The sequence below is a fragment of the Natrix helvetica genome (assembly GCF_964273705.1).
Source record: "Natrix helvetica genome assembly, chromosome: 2".
Taxonomy (NCBI): Eukaryota; Metazoa; Chordata; class Lepidosauria; order Squamata; family Natricidae; genus Natrix; species Natrix helvetica.
In genome coordinates, this window is record NC_138552.1 from 237,158,305 (window position 1) to 237,176,528 (window position 18,224).

The following is an 18,224-nucleotide window of genomic DNA, read 5'->3' on the forward strand; positions in this document are numbered from 1 at the left end:
GATGTGCACATATCATTTTAGTCCATCTGCTTGTTCTTTTTCCCTTGAATAAGTTTTTTTTTATTTCTCTCTTTCCTTTCACTCCCCTGATTCATGAATGAAACTGAGCAATTCAACCTTTCTGTGGAATCAAAATGGCTGTTGTAACTAGCAAAGCAGTTAATTCCAGCTGATTGCTCCACTGATGTGTGAAAGTGCCCCTTCCACACAACTGTTTCATTTCCCCTGCTCCAAAATTGCTAAGCTGATGGCATTGCAATTTCTGACAAGCACGAATGGAGTGACATGAGAAAACAAAAATAAAATGAATGCAAATTAATATTGTTTCCCTCCTTACTTGTGGATAGAAGAAAGAGATTCCCTGGCATTTCAACTCCCTCCCCTCCACCTCTGGATTTGTTACGGGGGAAAATGTCAATATAGAAACAATTGTCACCCAAGCTGTTTTTTTTCTAATTTTATTCCTAAAGAAAAGAGATGAAAAGTGAGCCAGGCACCCCTGAGGACTCTGCTGCCTAGGGCTAAAGACTAAGCCATGCAGATTGCAGAGAGGCAGATACTCTCATAGCCGTTTGTCTTTTATTTCCACATCTCTCCCATCTGTAGGATCCACATTAGGAAAGCTCAAAGTTTTATCTTTAGGTTCTTAAATGTACTATTATAAAATGATGGGCAAATGAAGAGGCATCTAAATAAAAATAACAAAGTGAATTAGAGGAGAACAAATCCCTCCTTCCACTTACCAGATTCTTCTCCATGGCTCTTACAAAGGTACAGATGGTCCTTGACTTACGGCCACAAATGAGCTCAACGTTTCTGTTGTTGAGTGAAATGTTTGTTAAGTGAATTTTGTTCCATTTTACGACCTTTCTTGCCACAGTTGTTAAGTGAATCAGTGCAATTATTAAATTAGTACCCGGTTGTTAAGTGAATCTGGCTTCCCCAATGACTTTGACTGTCAGAAAGTCGCAAAAGGGATCACGTGACCCCCGGGACACTGCAACCATTATAAGTATGAGCCAGTTGCCAAGCATCTTAATTTTGACCATGTGACCATGAGGATGCTGCAATGGTCGTAAGTGTGAAAAATGGTCATAAGTCACTTTTTCAGAGCCATTGTAAGTTTGAACTGTCACTAAATGAACTCTTGTAAGTCGAGGACTATTTGTAATTTACTTTAGCCACTCAAATTATCAAAAGGAAAAGATTTTTGGTGGCAGCTTGCAGGAAAGCACCGTACAACAAGTAGGAAAATACTCAGCACCTCTAATTTATACTGCCTTGATGCTTTAACAGATAGCTCTTCCTATTTTGTAGAGGGTTGCCATATATTCATCTAGAGGGGAAATGTCAGATATCACCACTGATAAATTTGTCTTTTGTATATTTTTACGGAAGGCTAAAGAGATATTGGGGTGTCCCTCTGTGTGTGTTGGATTTACAGCCAGTGACCTGGTACTGTCACCTTTATTTTGGTACTGGTTAAGGAACGATGGGGGTTTTCTCTGGCTGGCATTCTATGACATGGGCTCCTCTCCCAAGTCAATTTATTATGCAGGAATTAAGTCCTGCGTGTACTGTATACTTTCCTATGACCTTTCCTCCACTGTTGCATTGCAGCCCTACATACCTCTCTCTGAGTTGGCAGAACCCTAGAGTGGCATGAAATTTGTTCTCCCCATTGCCAAAGTTCACTCTCGTTTATATGACGTTTGTTTGAAGTCACTACAATAACCTGACTTTCCTCCAAGATAATGAGGGACAAAGCCAAGAAAAAAATATACCTCTTTGGAGGTGACTATAGAGAGGCCCTTGGATAAGGAGGAAAGGACACAGCAGAGCAGCTAAGGAGGACATGAGACTACTGTCTCTGTGGTGGAGCAATAAAATGGGGAAAATAGTAGAAAATAAATGTCGTCAACCCATGTTTGCTTCATGTTCATGTGCATGTAGGGAAATGCCCTATGTGTCAAAAATGCAAAACCAAACCGAAAAAGTCCTGAGTATATCTTACAATAACCACACTGAGACTCCCCATGTGACCTACTGCCTTGATGTGCATCCTATCCAGTCTGTTTTTCATTCCTTATTTCTTTGCCTCTTTACTTTCAAATACTGCAGTAAAATGGAGTCATCAAATGATATCATTCTGGTTAATGTCGTCTTTAGGAAATGGACATGTGTAGCATCAATGCATGGAAAAGTAGTGACGCCACATTTACTCATTCGCTTACCTTCCTTAACCTGGTTTTCAATATCTAAAATGTTGTGGCTCTTTTCTTATGACATACTAACCTTAAAACCTAAGGCTGACCCTGATGACATTAGCAAGACTTAAGCAGGGGTGTCCAAACTTGGGAACTTTAAGACTTGTGGACTTCAACTCCCAGAATTCCCCAGCCAGTCATGCTGGCTGGGGAATTCTGGGAGTTGAAGTCCACAAGTCTTAAAGTTCCCAAGTTTGGACACCCCTGACTTAAGCAAATAATCATATGTTATGGCTCTGTTGAGTCAGATTATTTCTGTAATAGAATTGTCCCTTCTGACTTTCAAATTTATTTATTTATTCATTCATTCATTCATTTTATATATTGCCTACTTACCATGTGACTATGAATGGTTAACAACCAATTCAAAATAAACTACCCAATATTAAAAACAACGATAGTCATGTTAATTCATAAACCACACAATCTCATCAGCAAAGTCAGTGGCAGCACTCAAGTCTCAAAATGGCTCCAGTCAGGTCAGCTTCAGCGTTGACAGGTCAGAGAGAGGCGGAGTGAAGTTACCAGGCAACCAGACGGAACTCTCATTGGACCATGCACTTGTTTGGGGAAGGGAGAAAACTTTTACTTTTAATTAGGTGAAAACCGGGGGAACATTCAGAGTCAGTTTTCACCAGAACTGTGCCAATATGATATATCCAAATAAATTATTCTTTGAGGAATCTACCTGCCTTGGAGTGTTGTTCGTTATGGGTGTATAACTTGGAATCCTGACATTCAACTTCCTCCAGCACCCTGCTCTCTGCCTGAGAGAAGAAGCAGATCTTTAGTACCTTACAAAACATTGGCAAAATCAAAACTATCGAGGATTTTTTGGGGTGTGTCTGTGTGTGCAGGTGTGGAAGGAGGATTGTTTACCAAGGCAGGCACCACACAAGGGAAGTGTTCTATGACCAGACATTGACTAATTGTGTAATTTGTTCTCCATCTCCCCTCCTTACTTTCTGCTCCATCTTGAAGTGGGACACGTTTAATGGTGGTCCAATATCCAGTATGTGTGACTTTTCAAAGGTGATGCTCTACCTTGATATCTAATATATATCAGGGAGAAAAGTTCAATGTTCAGACAGATATGGACAAGGGAGCCCATTTTACCAAGGACTGACTTCAGTTTGAAAAAACACACCTTCAGCTAAAAGCAAGGCTGCAAACATTGCAGTGTGGTCATTTATCAACAACAGTAACAGCTGGGAACCAGAGCACTCAAGGGACCGAATTAATAGGTTACATCAATCCCTTCGTCTTTCTGCCGTCCATGCATTTCCAGCTTAGCTTGGAATACTCTTGCCATATGGCAATTGTCATACACTAACCTCTGTGCAATATGCTGAGGAAGCTGCAGACTAGACTCCAATGGGCAAGGAACAGGTTTAAAAATATAACTATGGAGTCAGTGCTTTGGCTGACCCTGGATGGTTCAACAGGAGTGCTGTTTTCATTCCCCCAACTTTCAATGGTAAATCAAATCTTTTCTTTTTATTACAGGTGTAGACCAGTATAAGGAGATAGGAGTACAATCACTGAAAAAAGTATAAAAATATAATAAAAGGCATAAAGGGTTATATACAAAGTCAATATAAAGTATATAAACTAACAGCGTTCCGTGTGCCTTTGGCATTTAGTCATCCCAGCCACATGACCACAGAGACGTCTTCAGACAGCGTTAGCTCTTCGGCTTTGAAACGGAGATGAGCACCGCCCCCTAGAATCAGGAACAACTAGCACATATGTGCGAGGGGAACCTTTACCTTAAACTAATTATTAAAAGTATATATAAAATTTGTAGAAGTATAGAAGATATAAAAAGCGAGAGTTCAAACAGAGGCAGGGGATCATTAGAACAGTGTAGAGAAGCATTAACATTTTGTGGTATCTAGTATATAAGAGACTATCTACAGTATTCGATTACAGAACTCTAATGCAGCAAACTAGGTACACATCAAGTTTAAATTATAACATTAAGTCCCAAGCACAAGCCAAAAACCATCATCTGACAGATTTTAAGTACTGCTGCACAGAATCTGACAACTATATAACATTTCAATGTTGCTACCTGAAAGCAACAGGAAAATATAAAATTGTCTCATCTACCTGGGATATCTTTGCAATAATGGCAAAATAGGATTAGTGCAAATATCTTTATAGTACGAGCATTAGATGAGTGCATGCTTGTTCTTTCTGCCCCTCAAAAGAAATGCCAACCTCAAAATTCTAAGAAAAATAAAGGGCGGTGGTGGTGGAAATCATTTAAATGCTAATCTCTGAACTGCTGCAGGTGTCACAGTACCAAGAATTTTTTTTTATTTATGTTTGTCAAACATGTACAAGATAACAGGAATAAGTATAAACATGAACAAAGGAAGTAAATACAGATAAATGGGAACAGTAAGATAGGGACACTGGTACACTTTATAAACCTCTTAGGAATGGACTGAGGTCCACGGTAGACAATTTGAGATTGAAGTTGTGAAGGTTTGAGGCTGTAACAATGGAGTCAGGTAGAACATTCCAGGTGTTGGCCACCCTTTTGCTGAAGTCATATTTTCTGCTATCGAGTTTGAAGCAGTTTACCTTGAGTTTGTATTGATTGTTTGCCCATGATTATTATGGTTGAAGCTGAAGAAGTCATTGACAGGTAAGATGTTGTAGCAAACAATTTTGTGTACTATGCTTAGATCATACCGCAGATGGTGCAGTTCCAGATTGTCCAAGACCAGAATTTCAATCCTGGTGGAATTACATGAAATAAAGCAAAATAAGCTTCTTGTATTTCCTGGTCATCCATGTTTTTAATTTACGTTGTATGCATTGGCCCAGTTGCATGCAAAATCAATCGTACTAGGTCCTGGAAAGGGAGATTTGCAAAGATATTAAACCCACTTTCTCCTTGAAAGGCCTGTTGGGGCAGATGAAGCCCAGAAGCCAAGAGGCACAGACAGCCAAGAGTTTCCAAAACAGGATAACAGAACATCCATAAACTCTACAGAACCACAATATTTGAACTCACCCCAGCCAAGCCAGAGATATATCAGCTTAGCTACCAAACACAGGGAACTATGTGAGATCAGACAAGTGTAGAACTGATTCTAAAGCAGTGTGTGGAATTGCCTATTTTTGGCAGAACAAACAATTTACCCTGGCAATTTACATTTTTGACAAGATCATAGCTGCCTAAAACATTACTTCATCAACATGGAGCTTTCAGAGGTGATTTAATCAGTAAAGGTAGCTTCTGATCTATCTCAGATTCGGAGGATTTCAGTTCATATTTTTATCTTCTATTGCAGTCTACAATCCAGATGTTCCCTGATGGTTTTCCATCCCTACTAGTGTCACGATGTTAAAAAGTTTGCTAGGCATGAACTGACATTCAAGAGTTAAACTAAGAAAGAGTTATTGCGCAGGTCATAAAAGTTCTTATCTGAAAGTGATTTATTGCGCATGCGTTACACATTCCAGAATTCTTTTCTTCTTTGTTCGGCTGCCAACTTGGCAACCGGAGATTTTATTATCAAAATGTAACCATTAGTTATTTCTGTTTCATTTACTTTTATTATTTTCGTATTAAAGTTTGTTTATTAATTAGGATATACTTGTCAAAGACTTTTATTTTATTTTTTTAATATCTCAAAAGATATGCGGAAGGGAATCAGCCTCGGTCCATAGACCTCATTTTCTACAGGGCGTTTTTTCCCCTGACAACTTGGTATGCAGAGGTTGGTTTGATGATACCAGCTGAGATGGCTACAATTTATGGCTGTATTTTCCCTTCGTGCTATCTTATAATAACCGACTAAAGCTAATTAGCAATGTCGAAGAGAAAGAAAAGAAAAAAACGCGGATATGGAAAGCGCTCGAAAGAATCCATTCCCTCAGACACAGAGGAGCAAGATTCTTCAGGTGCCGAGCCAGATGTGGGGGAAGGAGCTACAGAAGGCAAGATCTACGGACTGAGGTCAGTAAATCTCCCTCATTATCAAGATACAATTAATGAACAGCAAAAGTCTAAACGGCAACTGCCGGCAGAGAAAAAATCCTCCCACGCAGGAAGCAAAGTTTATGAAATCTTCCCAGATGATGAGGAAGAAATGCAAAGCTATCTATATCGATTAAAGCTTTTTGAAAAATATGCTAGGGACGCGAGAGAGTGCTTTGAGGAGATGAAAAAAAGTAGGAGGAGCTCCCCCACTCCCAAAATGTCTGAGGACGCCATCTTTTCTTCAAAACAACAGCCTAAGACACACCCCACAGAGTTCATTGGTCAATTAGAACAAAGAGACATGTACACGTCACCGAGGTCACGTGGTCCCTTTGAGCCCATTGAACTTCCGGCCATGTATAGAGGGCTGCAGCCAAGAAGTGAAGCTGCACTGCCATCTGCTGGCGGAGAAAAATTATTAGAGCAAAAGATGATACAGTTTCATCAAAGCTTTAGAGATTTACCTATGAGTTCTTTAGAAGCCAAAACTTTGCCTCCAAAGGTTAAGTCTTCAACACCACCTGGTGGTACTGAATCCTCCCTAGATGGAAAAAGGCAAAGCCAAAGGCGAATTCGAGGAAGCCAATTTGATGTTGCCATGCAAAGGCCAATGATGCAACCCCAGCATCCCCTGGTTCAACAACCAGCTTTGCAACCAGATCAACAAATTGTTCCGATGCACATTCCTCAGCAGGTATTCACAGTCACCCCCTTGACTGGTGAGTCCAAATTAAAGGAGTCAGGAGAGAATTATAAAGCCTGGGTCAGTGAAATTGCGCTCTTGCTTCGAAGAGAAGGCACACATTCCATGATTTTTAATCCTCCTCCTCAGCCCTGGACACCTGCAATGAGAGACCTGGAAAATAGAGCTATCACGACTTTACTCATGTCAATGGAAATTGAGATCCAAGGTATCTTTCCACCTGATGCAACTGCCCAAGAAATTTGGGCTATTTTGGAAGATTGCTACAGGCCCGTTTCAATTGAATCTTCATGTTTGCTCATGTCTGAGTTCCATGGTTCGAAGTTGAAACCTGGTGAACGAATTGGTGGACATTTGACCAAACTGAAAAGAATGAGAAGTGAATTGAGACAAAATGGCCATGTAATCGATGATATCCAAATGATTAGCATCATCATTAACTCATTGAATTATGAATGGAAAGATGCTGTTGCAAAGATTAACTACGTGCCTATTGCTCAACGCACAGTAAACCACGTTTGCAGACTTTTAGTGGAAGATGAAGCTATCAGGTTAGCTACACCACATCTGCAACGACCCCCAGCGTCAAAGGCTCCAGCCAGACGTCCCTTCCGAGGAAGAGGCTACGCTCCAAGGATGCCAAAATGCTACACCTGCAACCGTGTGGGACATGACACCCGGGATTGTCCCCAACGAGTTCCAGCTCCCGCCACGTACCAGCCCAGAGGAACAGATTCCAGAGGCAGAGGTAGAGGCGGAAGACAAGGTCGTCGTGGTCCAAGGCGTGATCCACAAACTCCACTTGTGACACTGGCCATAACCAACGTTCCACAACCTGATCCAAAGTTCGACAGACGTCTTTTGTGGACTTTAGATAGTGGAGCAGCTGTGCACGTTACCCACAGAAGGGAACTTTTCACAGAGATGGGCGAACCAGAGCCCGAGTATCAAGAACTGTATTCCTTCACCAACCACACTTGCAAGGTTATGGGAAAAGAAACTGTTTACATTGAAGAACTGGATACACACATCCCTGATGTTTATTACATACCTTCAGCAACCAGTAATTTGCTTAGTCAAAGTCACTTGTCTAGAGATTTAAAGTTCCAGGTTCACCACCTCGAAAAAGCAAGTTACTTAGTTAAAGATGGTGATATTGTTGCTGAAACTATGCTGATTGGTGGTATTTATTACTTAAAGCCAAAGCCTAAAGGGCAAGCACAGGCAAGTATGCAAACTCCAAAAAGGCACAACGCAGACCCAGAGAGAGTTGACCCAGAGAGAGAAAGCGTTACTGTGCCAAAGGCTCCTAAAGCCAACAAACAGAGAAAACAAAAACAGATTGCTCAGAGCAAGCCTGAGGGTCCTCATGAAACTGTTAATGTTGAGAATTCACTAACTGGTAAACCTTTGCATTCCAGGTGTATTCACAAGTGGCACAGACGATTGGGACATGCCAGTTTCTGTGTTCTTAGAAAGATGCCGGAGTTCGCAAAAGGTTTGGATCTAAAGGGGTGTAAGGTGTTTTTGGATTGTGCCGTTTGCAAAAAGGCTAAATCCAAGGCGGCTCCAGTTCCAAAACACGCTACACGCCAGTCAACACGCATTTTTGATTTGGTACACACTGACATAGTGGGTCCTTTCCCACCAACACTTGGTGGCAGAAAGTATTTTTTAACAATTGTAGATAATCATTCTAGATATGGATTTGTATATCCTATGAGAGAGAAATCTGAGACCTTTCAGATCTTTAAAGACTTTGCAGCGTTTGTTTCTACACAATACCAAGTTCGCATCGCCAGAATCCAGAGTGACCGTGGTGCAGAATTCATGTCTCAGCGTTTCCAGGACTGGATGTGTAAGAATGGAATTCTTCATCAGACATCTGCTCCATATACACCGGCTCATAACGGAGTCGTAGAAAGGAGACAAGGGGTTCTACAAACCATGATGCATTGTCTTCTAGAAGATGCCAATCTCAGTAACACATACTGGGGTGAAGCAATCAAATATGCGAATTACATTGTCAACCATACTTGGAGCAGTGTAATCAATCAAACTCCTTTCTACATGCTGTATGGCTACAAGCCTGATCTCAAGAACCTCCACATTTTTGGTTCATATGCTATGGTGAACACTCCCTTAAGTCAAAGAAGAAAGGGAGGTACAGTAGCAAAGAGACTGAGATTTACGGGTATTGATGATAATTCAAAATGGTACAAATTCATTGATACTAAACATGTGATTGTCATTTCACAATCTGCTAATTTTGAGGAAGACATTGACTGGTCCAGGATTCATTCCAATGATCCTGAAGTTTATTTTCCTAGAGATGGTGTTCCAGATGCCACGCAGCCTGATGACAATTCGCAGGCAGATATTCCTTCTACCAGTTCTTCACAACCTGATGTTCCGTCTTCGCAAGTCGCGGATGCTGATGCTAGCGACGAACGTGAGGACGAGAATGATAATGAAGAAGAAGAAGAAGACTGGTCTGTTGCTCCTAGATGCTCCAAGAGGGCCACAAAAGGAATCCCTCCACAACGTTATTCATGGCAACTGACAAAGTCACCATTACCTTTGATTTGCAACGTTCTCTTCCTCCAGAGACATTCACACAAATCAAACAGCTTCCTGATTCAGAACAAGACAAGTGGTATGATGCAATGCAGGATGAAATGGACAGTTTAAAGAAACTTAATGTATTCACACCTGCAAAACCTCCAGCAAACAAGAAAGTCATTGGCACCCGATGGGTCTACAGAATCAAGAAGAAACCAAATGGTGAGTCTTTATACAAAGCCAGACTTGTAGCTCAGGGTTTCGCTCAACGTTATCCTGAGGACTACACAAACACTTACTCACCAACAATCAGAACTGAAAGTGTAAAAATTGCTTTAACCACTGCAACTATTCTTGGTTTAGAAGTTTTTCAATTTGATGTGGACACAGCTTATCTACCTGCAGACCTAGATGAAGAGATCTATGTGAGAAGCCCTCCAGGATTCCGAAAACAAGAAGGGGATACCTGGTTCCTGAACAAAAGTCTTTATGGTCTGAAACAGTCAGGTTTAATGTGGTATTTATGTCTTACTGACAAACTAAATTCAATGGGCTTTATTAAGTCCGAAACTGATGAATGCGTGTTCACAAAAAGATCTAACAATGCATATGAGATAATTCTTGTTTATGTTGATGATATTGTTTATATTGGTCCAAATAAGAAAATGAGTGAGATTTTTGCCAAAAGTTTGCAGAGATACTTCACACTAAAATCTTTAGGACACATTAGCACTTATTTAGGTGTTCAAATTGAAAAGACACAGAAGGGGTTTAGTCTTTCACAAGAGGAGAAAATTGACCACATTCTACATCATTGCAACATGAAAGATGCTAGCACAACAAAGACACCCATGCAAACAGATTTTCACAACTTAACACATGAACCAAGTCCTGAGTTCGAGGATCAAACACTTTATCGTTCAGTCATTGGTTCACTATTATACATTAGTAGTTGGACCAGACCTGACATCGCACTTAGTGTTAATCTTTTATCACGACACGTAGGTAAGGCAACACAATTTCATTGGTCATGCATTAAGAAGTTGTTGAAATACCTGAAACACACTAAGCACATGAAGTTATTGCTAGAACCAACACACACTGATCAACCAAAGTTGATTTGTTTTACTGACGCCGACTGGGCGAGCGACAAGAAGTCACGCAAAAGCACTTCTGGTTACATGATGTTCCTAAATGGTTGTCCTGTTTACTGGCAAGTGAGAAAACAGAGTTTTGTTTCATGTTCATCTACTGAAGCTGAATATGCTTGTGTTTCAGATGCTTGTAATTCTCTAACGTGGTTTGATGCTTTGATCACAGATATCTGGACACGTCCGATTCGACCAATCACCGTGATGGAAGACAATGTATCTGTGGTTTATATTTCTGAGTCACATTTTACAGGTTCTAGGTCCAGACACATTGACATTCGTTATCAAAATACAAAGCAATTGGTTAAGCAAGGTTTTGTTAAATTGCAATATGTTTCTACACATGATCAGATCGCAGACATGCTTAACAAACCACTTGCCGCAAATCAACACGAATATCTGCGAAAGAAGATGTGCCTTAATTGATGATTTGATGACGTCAGCCCAGACTAGCAAAAGAAGGGGTGTCACGATGTTAAAAAGTTTGCTAGGCATGAACTGACATTTAAGAGTTAAACTAAGAAAAAGTTATTGCGCAGGTCATAAAAGTTCTTATCTGAAAGTGATTTATTGCGCATGCGTTACACATTCCAGAATTCTTTTCTTCTTTGTTCGGCTGCCAACTTGGCAACCGGAGATTTTATTATCAAAATGTAACCATTAGTTATTTCTGTTTCATTTACTTTTATTATTTTCGTATTAAAGTTTGTTTATTAATTAGGATATACTTGTCAAAGACTTTTATTTTATTTTTTTAATATCTCAAAAGATATGTGGAAGGGAATCAGCCTCGGTCCATAGACCTCATTTTCTACAGGGCGTTTTTTTCCCCTGACAACTAGATTATCAACAACTTCTGTGTCTGGCAAGATAAGATTCAAAATAAAGATTCTCTAAAATTATGCTTCACCCCTGGTGTCTTACATCGATGTAATCATGAATTTCATTGATAGTAATAAAGAAATGGTTTGTCCCTATTTTATTCCCAGCTCTTGTTTGTTTGTTTGTTGTTGTTATTGTTATTTCTCAATCTAGCCTTGGGTCTCCTGATTGGTCTCCCATCCAAGTACTAACTTAAATCAAGTTAGTCAGAAGGAAGTCTTCACTGCTTCCCCGTTACTCCCTCACCCCTTGCTACACATGACCAGTTACCACTACCAGAGCCAAGGCTGACTACTACTACTACTATTACTACTAGTACTTCTTCTTCTTCTTCTTCTTCTTCTTCTTCTTCTTCTTCTTCTTCTTCTTCTTCTTCTTCTTCTTCTTCTTCTTCTTCTTCTTCTTCTTCTTTTCTTTCTTTCTTTCTTTCTTTCTTTCTTTCTTTCTTTCTTTCTTTCTTTCTTTCTTTCTTTCCCTAAGATATATTTATTTTTGGTGCTGTTATATTGCTTTCTTTTCTTTTCCCTTTTACTGTTGCTTATTGATTCTGTTGGAGTTCTTTATCTAAAAGTCCCCAGCATATCGCCACCCAAAATCAGTTGTTTGGATAATATTGAATTCTTTATCATATCTATCATCTATCTATCTAACTATTCAATCAATCATTATCTATCTATCCAATCAATCATCTATCTATCTATCTAGTCAATCAATCATATTTCTCTCTCTCTCTCTCTCTCTCTCTCTCTCTCTCTCTCTCTATCTATCTATCTATCTATCTATCTATCTAATCAATCATCTATCTATCTATCTATTATCTACCTATCATCTATCTATCATCTATCTATAGTTGTCCATTGCACTTAAAAACCACTTAAATCTTGGGAGAAAAGAATCTTAAAGGCTTATTGGCAAATACTGTAAATAGAGAACAGAAGATACCAGGAGAATGTCTACTTCTCTAGCCTGGAAGAACAAGTCATTCCAGAACAAATTATGCCTTTCTGATAACGAGCCTCTTTTTTGCATCTCCTTCCTGCTCCCTCCCCAGTTTTCAGGGAAGAACACAGAGCATTAGTTGCACTAGTGTCTGTAACCCAGTAAGGCCCTGGGAGCCTTTAAAAAAAACTGAAACAGAAGCTGCTTGCCAGATCCCTTTCTCCTCTATGTAAATAAACCCAGTAATTGTTCTCCTGACATCTTTAATTTGGATCTCAAAGCGTCATACTCAAGGTCATATAGACCAGGAAATAAATTCACTAGGCAGTCTTTTCCTCATTCATCTTTCACCAATGCAATTGTCTTTGCCTGTTTTGGGACCAGATACATGAATAGTATTGCCAAGCTTTAAAGGAAACACCTATTTATTTCTTTAATAACCATGTCTTCTTAAAGAATGGATGCCTAATCATCACAGAATCAATAGCTGGAAAGTCCTGATTTTGCTAAACTTTGAACTCTTATCTGCTACTATACGTATATGGATAGTGAAGAATTGCTGTTTTTCAAAGGGTATTTTGGTGCCTTGCAGAGCTGTTGGCTAATGATTAAATTTAGTATTTAAGTCAACGAGAAATAGTATCCATCCTAATTGTCCTTTTAATTTTGGAAATGGGAACTCTAGATCAGTGTTTCTCAACCATGATAATGTTAAGATGTGCTTCAATTCCCAGAATTTCCCATGCCCAGATGAAATCCATATGTCAGGACAAGATCGTCAATATATTAGTCTTTCTGGAATCAGCTGCATGTACGTAGACAAGAAAGACATACAGAGAGCTTTATTTTGATAGTTTAGCTAAAAATAGATATGAAATTAGTTGGTTGTTAGTAAAAGAAAGTTTTAGAATACTTATGATTAACTTGCATGCTCCTAAATAAACATGAATTTTATGCTCACCTTCTTCCATTGTACTCTTGTAAATTCATTGCTTGGAGAAGTGGGATGAGCATAACACAAAATGTTAAAAAGTTATGAAATTTATGTAGTTACTTACCAAGCACATATAAATTATATTAAATGTTAATTTTTATGTACACTGAGAGCATATGCACCAAAGACAAATTCCTTGTGTGTCCAGTCACACTTGGCCCATAAAGAATTCTATTCTATTCTATTCTATTCTATTCTATTCTATTCTATTCTATTCTATTCTATTCTATTCTATTCTATTCTATTCTATTCTATTCTATTCCATTCCATTCCATTCTATTCTATTCTATTCTATTCTATTCTAATATAACCAAATTATTTTTTACAATCCCCAAGGCATGTTGCAACTTCTGAGCACCCCTGTTTGGAAATTGAAAGCTGAAAAATTTGACACTCCCTAGGGCTTGTAACATTATTTATAAAACTTTAACTATATTCTAAGACCAGTCAGCTTCTCCAAACTAGTTTCCTCCAAATACATTGATTCTACCTCCTAGGTAGGATTGGGACGATAGGATTTGTTATTCAGTACACCTGGGGAAAGCTCTCTTCAGAGGTACATGGAATTGTATTATCTTAGTTGATACTTACTGTATGAGATCCTGAGTTGTTCCTCCTTTTACAAAAGTGTTAGATAATATTCTACTGACTCTACTCATTAATGTTGTCCCCAACATGATACTCTAAATATCAAGGAGCTAGTCAGTCCTATTCCATAATTTCCTTGGGATATTCCTTACTAGAACCTAAACTATCTCAGTATTTGATGGAACTCAACTAGCGGGTATGTTGCTGAAAAACTAAAGACCTTCCCATTTCATTTCCTTAACATTAGAGTTCCAAATAGTTTATTAAACATCAGAAACTCCTTGACCAATCCATGTTTGCTTTACATATCATCTACCTCAAGAAAGAGTTTTGAGGAAGCTAATTGTAGTTTTAATAAACATCTAATATGGTTTTTAGAAGGAATTTCAGGGGTTTGGCAATTTTGGCCAGTCTTTCTCTCTCAGCCCAATTCACCTCACAGGACTGTTGTTGTGGGGAGAATAGGAAGAGGAAGGCATGTTGGATATGTTTGAATTATTTGTCAAAATAATAAATGAGGATACAAATAAAGAAACAAATACATTCTCCAAGGCAAAGAGTCAAAATTCAAGATATAAAAGTTCTTTCTCTAGGCATTACCTTCTTTAAATTTAAACTCCAAATCTCAGGCTATCAAATATAGACTGCAAACATCTGGATGGCCATTAGATGACAGCCAAAAATTAGTTTTCTGTATTTATTGTGATTCTGGGTGACATGCACCTTCAGCGGTTGTCCAGATTTTGGAATCTAGATCTGTTTGCCCTGTCCAGTTGTTAGCACATATATCTGAATGTCAGTTGAGACATCACTGAGAAGATGAAATTATTTTGAAGTTTAAACTGGATGTATGGCCATAAATTAAGAGTCCCCACTCTCAAGGATGCCATGCAATGCAATCCTAACTGGATTAATCCAGTCAATGTCAATGGAATTGTATGTCTTGCTGCATATGTTTAATTACTATAGTGTAACAGCACACTGCTGTATTTGTTTACTATAAAATAGACTCCAGTGTAGTTCTTAATTTTTTCTCTTAAATAAGTAGTTCTAAGATTGCTGTTTTGCAGTTACAACTTGACAGAGCAGTTAACATATTTGGCACAACAAATAAATATTTTGATGTCTTTTTAGATAAGGCTACGAGAAAAGAAATGAACAATTGTGATCAAAGTTTAAGGGAAAAGAACACATGGAACACAGATGCTTATTTAAAGGAATATTCCCCAGGGTTGTGATCTTTAAAGCTTTGTTGTGCTGACATTAATTCACTATCAGCTTTTGAAATGTGCTGCTAATGCATTAAGCTACAAGAGAGCTGGTAAGATTGGCATGTGAGTTTCCATTCGCTTTATCTGCACTTGTCAGCAGTGAGGGAAGGATATAGGCTTGTTTTGGATTTTTTAAAAAAAGAAACAGCATGCTAATCCAGTGCTGAGAGTCAATATTCCTGAAGCTACCTTGACCTTGCCTGTACAATTGTTTCCTTCATGATATGATAATGCCTCTGTAATTCCATACGCCACACTTTCCCTTCAAGCCATAGTAAGTACGTGACTATATTCATGTCACCTTTGGAGCTGCTGCATTTAAAACAAGTACAGATCCCTTATATCAGGGGTGTCCAAACTTGGGAACTTTAAGACTTGTGGACTTCAACTCCCAGAATTCCCCAGCCAGCATGGGGAACCCCACACCCCTGCCTTATATTGTATAAAACTGGAAGGTAGGGCATTCTCTCTCTCTCTCTCTCTCTTTTTTTGTAAATTTTTTTATTGGTTTTACAACATTTATGGGCAAAGAGTAATAGAGTACACAGAAAATTTTTGGTGGCTCCCATGTTAGTAGTAGAAATCCCCCCAATTCTCATACTTTTACAGTTTTAAAAATAACATGTAAAGGATAAGCATATACAGAGTTCTTGCATTATATCAGTCATATGTTCAATCCTCGCTTTCTTTGTCACTTTCTAGAATATCAACAATTGCAATAATATTTCAAATATATTTATTTTTGTGACCTGAGCCTTTGCGATATTGCTCCCTCCTTCCTGTCCCCAGGTGGAGCAACAGCCCCCCCTTCCCCATGTCTTCTACATTACTGCCTTTTCCCCCACCTCTAGTATCTTCATCCTCTGGGAGAGAAAAATGTTTTTTTTAATAAAGGCCTCTGCCTCATCCACTGTCTTAATTCTGATACGGCTTCCCTCCCAGAAAATCAACATTCCTTCTGGCAATAGCCATCTAAACCAAATTCCACTATTGTATAGTTTCTTTGATAAGGAGGAATATTTCCTCCTTTTTTCTCTTATCTTTTTTGGAATTTGCTTTAGAATTGTAAGGTACGACATTCTCGATGAGATGTCTGCATATGCTGAATTAATTTAGGTGGCCTAGGCTGGAAAGTGGATTTTCTTGGGCAGCAAAGAATATAAGAAGGTTTCTCTGCATTCCAGTAACCATGATTACTATTTGCTTCTAATTATTAACTTTTTTCATACTTCAAGATTTATATTCTTTTTTTAAAAAAACAAAGTTTTATTGGTTTTTTTTTAAATTTACAAGGAAAAGGGTAGTGGAAAGGTATACAAATTTTGGCAGTTGCAAAGTGTGGTAGGCGCCCCCTCCCTCCAAACTCATAGTATGCATCTGAGTATAAGTCATTAATACATAGTCATATATAATCAGCGTATTAATTCTATTGGTACTTTCAATCAATTTAATACATAGTAATATATAGTCCACATGTTAATTTCAGCCAATTTATGTCAAAGAGATTTTCTTATTCATTTTTGTGATCTGAGCTTTCTTGGTATTGCCCCATCTCCCCCCGCCGGCAGAGCTCCGGCCCCTCCCGTGTCCTGCATATCCGTTGTAGGATCTTCTGTTTTTTCTAGGTGTATTTTGTTTTTTTCCATAAAGGCCTGCGCCTCTATGGGTGTGTTAATTCTAATTCTTGTCTCCTCCCAGAATATTAACATACCTTCAGGCATCAACCATCTGAACCACACCCCCTTCTGGTATAATTTATTCGCTAATTGCGAATAATTTTTTCCTTTTTTCCCTAACTTTCTTGGGGATCTGCTTCAAGATAGTTATTTCCCTATCATGGTATGTCAGGGCTTGCCCCCTTTGTACACCCAGAATTTCGTCTCTTGTGCTTTTTCTAAGGAATTTAATATGTACCTCCCTGGGTACATTGTGTGTTCTGGCATAGGCTGAATTCACTCTATAAACCAGATCTATCTCCCATTCCATCTGTTGTTTTTCTTTGTGGGTATATTCAGCCAAGATGTTTATCATGATGTCCCTTATGTTTTCATCATCTGCTTCCATCACGTTTTGGAATCTAAGATAAAAGGACATTCTCTCAAATTCTGTTTTCATTTGTTGGGTATCAAGTTCTTTGTTTCCCTTCTGCACCGCCTCTACCCCCTCCCTCATCTCCGCCACCCCACCCTCCACAAGGTCCAGTCTCTGTGAGTTCTTATGAATTTGGGCTTGGTTCTCTTTAATTTCTTCTTTCATTTCCTTTAATTGTTTCTTAATTTCCTCTTGTCCCTGTAAGAGTTGCTGAAGCATTTGTTGCAAATCCATCTCTGTACTTTTAGGTTGCATCAGTTCTGTTATCTTTGATTGTGTAGCAGGACTGGAAGTTGCTGATGTCGGGGCAGAGGTAGCAAAGCCAGGCTTTCCAGGAGGTGGTCTTTTAGGAGACATTGTTTATACAATAAAGAGCTCAGTCAGTGTAGAGAATGGACAGCTAGAGCGGCAGAGCAGCCAGACGAGTCCAGGAGGCAGAGGATCCAAGCAGGAGAGAATTTCTCTAATCAGCCTGGCAATAGAGTAAAGTTTTTCACCCCAGAGAGTTCAAAGAGTAGCAATCCACAAGAGATTCATCTGAGTAGCACGGAGACAAAGACCGGAAGCCTGGATTTTTAAAGGTGGAGTCAGGTTTCACAGTTCATGAAGACAACAGAAGTGTGCCATCTTGCCCTGCCAGCTTCGGGTTTAGAGGCATAACAAAGTTTTCAAAGTTCCCAAAGTCCTCAGATCATCAGTATATTATGGAGTTAAGTTCAATGAAAGTCACTTTAGGCAAGGGTGTGGCATCATTGGTTGGCTCTCCCCCCTCCTCC